We start from the raw sequence: 5,061 nt of genomic DNA, 5'->3' as shown, positions 1-5,061 counted from the left end.
TAATATTGAATATTAATTATATTATTATATTAAATTAGCCGTTGCAAAATTAGCCGTTGGAAACTAGTCGTTACTACGTTACCGTTATCATTAACAAATTAATATTTTGTTACTCTATATATACCACTTAGATACACTTCTATTCTCACACTTTCTACGAATCTTCTTCATCTTCTTCCAAATTTACAAAATCAAAGTTCTGCTAATATTATTTTTTGTTTGAAAGAATGGATCCAAACCAGCTCAACTCTTTCTTCAATTACTTACAAAAAATTTTTCAAATTCCAAATACCCAACAATTTCAAACTACAAACTCTCAAGTTCCAAATCAAAACTTCACACTACCGAATATATTTCAAAATCCAAATCCACAAAATCTTTCTAATTTCAATTTTCAAACTCTTTATAATAATCAATTTCCTATATTCCAACCACAAAATCAAAATTCACAAATACCATATTTTCTATTTTCATCCATATTTAACCCTTCTATCGGAAATTTTACTCCAACTTCTTTGCTGTTTCCAACTCAATTCAGTGCATCCAGACATAACTCATCTGGTGTTGGTGGCTCTTTTAACCCATCCTCTCAGACTCCTATACAATCTAGTCCAAATTTGCAATATTCAGAATTTAATAGTGAATTATTTTTAAATTTATAAATTTAAATTATATTATTGAAAAAAATTAATTATATTTATTTTAAGTATTTTAATTAATTAATTAAGTGAGATCACAATAGAGATTAAAGTTAGTTCCTCCTAATGGAGAAGAGAGAGATGCTTTGAGTTCTTATTTACTGTTTATAACGCAAAAGTTGATGTAAAGTTACTTTTTATGACAAGTGAACCATAAACAGGAACTAAGATAAATTCCCTACTAAAAATGGTCATACGTTTGAGTTATAGTACTACGAATTTTGTTAATTCAGTCCAACTTTAGCTAAAGTACTGTGTGAAATGGACAGAGGTTTTCTTATAAGATTTTTTTTGTTTCCAAAACTCAAACATAAAACTATTGATTAAGAGATAAAAGTGCTTATTACTTTGACTCATTTCATATTAGTAGCTTGTTATGGATTCGGTGAAAAGGAATAAATTAAAAGGGTGGGATATCATCTTTTCTATTCTCCCCTTCCCCCTTTTTCAATTACAATAACTAGACAAATAAAAAATTAGAATTTTTGAATATATATATATATATATATATCAAAAATATTATTCGTATACTAAAATTAGCTATTAAAATCAGCCACTAATATATTTGTGTATAAGTATATATGAAATTTAATTTATTTTTAATTTATATTTATATTTTAACATGTATTTTATATTAGTGATTGATTTTAGTGGTTAATTTAAGTGTACACATAACATAATTTTATATATGTGTGAGAAAGAGATGGGTTCAAATGGAATCAAGGATTTTTCATTACTTACTTGGTCTAATGAATGAGGACAAGAGAAAAGCAAATTTAGCAGATTTACTTTTCATACATACACTACAAGAAATATCGTTAAAATCGACAGCCAAATTGACGACTAGACCGTCGATAATATTAAATATCGACGGAAAAATAGACGGCAGAGATGGTCGCTATTAAACTTGTCGATTTTTCAAAATTTTAATAAAATCGACGGCTCTTGTAGCCGTCGATAATAATTTAATAAAATCGACAGCATTTTCATCTATAATATGAGTTTGGAAATTTTGTCTTCTTACTAAAATCGACAACATCGTCATCGATATTATTATTTAAAATCGACGCCATTTGAGTCGATATTTGATTCAATAAAATCGATAATTTTACCGTCGATATTATTATATAAAATCGACAGCTTTTCTGTCGATATTTGATTCAATAAATCCGACACAATTGCCGTCAATTTAATTATTTAGATACCGGCATATTCGTTGTCTATATTTTGTCTATTTTAAATTTAAAAAGCGACAACACGGTTGTCGATTTTAATAGCCATATTTTTTAATTATTTTTTTATTTGAAAAATAGTAAACAATTAATGCAAATAAACTTTTAAATATAGAAATAAAATTTATACAGAATATTAGATAACAAGATAAATAAACTTTTAAATATAAAAATAAAATTTATACTAAATATTAGATAATGAGTTTACAAACATATCAAACTAATAAATAATTTTCTAACATAAAGACTCAAGACAAGATAAATAACTAAACTTTGACTTATATTTGTTTAAATTGAAATCCACCAATAATACAAAATATTCAAATTAAAGTAAATAACCAATAATACTACTAAACTTAGGCTTATGGGGTTAGGCTCCAGCCATATTGCTCCTCCCAGCACCACATTCAGCTTCACTGCCGGATATGCAGTGCATCTCCTTCCCTGTCGCATCAACAGAAACCCTCATTGTTAACTTGTGGCATGCACCCAATATACAATGGCACCACATAAAGACAAGGTTAAATTAACCAGCAAAATTTGAAAATAATAGCAATGGTTATTTTTTCTTCCTTTTTTTGGTGGAAGTTCTGCAGATAATACACTCTAAGAAGGCCATTACTGAGTATATAACTATTAAACAAACTTCTTGTGACTTGCTTTGTTTCACGACCAAGTAGTTTTTGACCCGTGAGACGGTTTACAAGTCTGTCTAATGCTTCCTTCATCCACCAGTGTTGACAAACTTCTCTTGCTTCAGATACGCTCATCTACAATAGCAGTCCCCTAAATTAGAAAGCTTCAAACATTAATAATTGAAACATTCAATTCAATTGATTGCACAAGTACTTACCCATGTACTTTGACGAACGTTCTGCTCTGGCCAGAACTCAAGATGCTCTTCAACAAGAAGTGGGAACATGTACCCTTCATAAAAGGTATCATGGGTTTTGCTCTTGAAGCTCCGTTTCTCCAATTTACCCTACAATACACAAACTTTGACTTAGTACTACAAAGGTGTAAGAAAGAAAGAAAAAGTCAAAAAGCAAAGGCTAAGGCTTAGGCTTACCCCAACAATGCCTCGCACCCCAGCTTCCTCTATAGTCTCTCGCAAAGCTGCCTCCTTTTTGGATTTATCAAGTTCCCACCCTCCCTGGCGTTTTGAAAACCACGCAAATAATTAACATTTGGATTATTGAGTAATAAGAAATAAATTAATAACAGTTAGGGTGCACTGTACCTTTGGGAATAGCATTCCTTTGCCTTTTTGAGAACTAATAACCAGAACTTCAAATTCATTTAAATTGCCCAACCAAATTTTCTCCTCAATCTTATATCTATATGCTATGCATCTACAAACACGGTACACGGTATTAGCAACTTTTAATTAACTAATTCATTTATTCAGAACAGGGTTTTCTTGAGAAATTCTCTTTTTTGTTTTAACAGAGAACTACTCAGCATAACCCAACCTCACCATGAGAAACAAAAACCGAAGAGTAAAAACTAGAAAGAGGAAAATGTCCCAAATTTTATTGTGTTTAAAGCGTCAACAAATTAATGTGAACAGTTTGCATCATACTAATTTGAGAATAAAATTAAAGTAGACACTGCACACGTTTCGCCTACACAGCTCAACTTCAGTGCTCGTTGAGAAACAAATATGAAATATATCAAACATGATCTAAGAGTACCTTGAGCACATCTGCATCAGCTAAAATCTGTTGGCCATGGCAGATGGATGCAACTGGCTTCTTGCTTTCCATAAAAAAGTTCACTAATGCAATGAAAGATTTATTTAGTGTCAAATACTCAGGTGCACAACCTCCAGCAATGACTAGAGCATCATAGCTTGAAGCATTCACATAATCATAGGTTGCATTCAAAGCAAAATCATGTCTTGGCTTCTTACTGTAAGTTTGATCACCTTTAAAATCATGAATAGCTATTTGCTAATATTTTTCTTTGTATCTCAGTATCTTAATTCTTATGACACATTTACATGTAATCTTTTGTTTATTAGCATTGTGAGTTTGTGACTCTAGGTATCTTAATTTAACCAGCCATTATTATTGTTCCCATACATTATCCTCAATATAAATTACTAAATTAATGTGCAAGCCATGATTTCAAACTCTGCAACCAAGATTACGGCATTGATGTTACAATTTTGTAGCCCTTTACAACAATTACAGCAGCATCAACTGCAAATTTTACTACAGCTAGAATTGCAACCACAAATCCAAACCATGATGGGACAAATAAACTTTTTCTTCAACAAACCATTTAATTTTGTAACAAATTAATTAAATTCATAAATTTAGAAGCAATCCTCCAGCACCATTGATTATCCTAAACACAGGACTCTAAAATCCACCATCTATCACATTAATTACCCTGAACTCTAATTTGAGCTCTAGCATTTCATTACGGGAAGAATTTTGACAGAAATTTTTTTGTTCAAATTGCTTGTGAAAAATCAAATTCTCCAACAATTTAACTGATCAAAAAGAACAAAATGATGCTGTAAATGCAAATTACAGTATTTTGGGGCTGACCTGGTCTTTGACGGCACTGAGTCCAAAATCGGAGACCTTGAGATTCCCATTCTCATCAAGCAAGAGATTTTCCGGCTTCAAATCACGGTGGAAAACGCCGCGCGAGTGGCAGTACCCTACGGCGGAGATAAGCTGCTGGAAATACTTGCGGGTGAGATCCTCGCTGAACCTCCCTTTCAAAACCTTAGCAAATAACTCACCGCCTTTAACGAACTCCAACACAAAATAGATCTTGGTCTTCGTCGCCAGCACCTTGTGTAACTTCACAATGTTCGGGTGGTTGAGCTTGCTCATGATCGAAACATCGCACTTCACGTTCGAAACCAGCGACGTTCCCATTATCTTTCTCTTGCTTATTGTAACACCCTAACTTTTAACACGTCATGATCATACCAAAAGTAAGGCATTACTGATCTGTTTTCTGTATTTACTATTTAATACTGAGCCTTTAGTTCGATTTTGCGTTTCAATTTTTAAGAAAAAGCCGAAAAGTTATGTTTTTATTAATTGAAATCATATATCAAAGATCTCCAAGAAATACTAGTCACATAGTTAGTAAGAATAATAAATATC

Source organism: Arachis stenosperma, chromosome 6 (genome assembly GCF_014773155.1).
Source record: "Arachis stenosperma cultivar V10309 chromosome 6, arast.V10309.gnm1.PFL2, whole genome shotgun sequence".
Lineage (NCBI taxonomy): Eukaryota > Viridiplantae > Streptophyta > Magnoliopsida > Fabales > Fabaceae > Arachis > Arachis stenosperma.
This window is presented reverse-complemented; position numbering follows the sequence as displayed.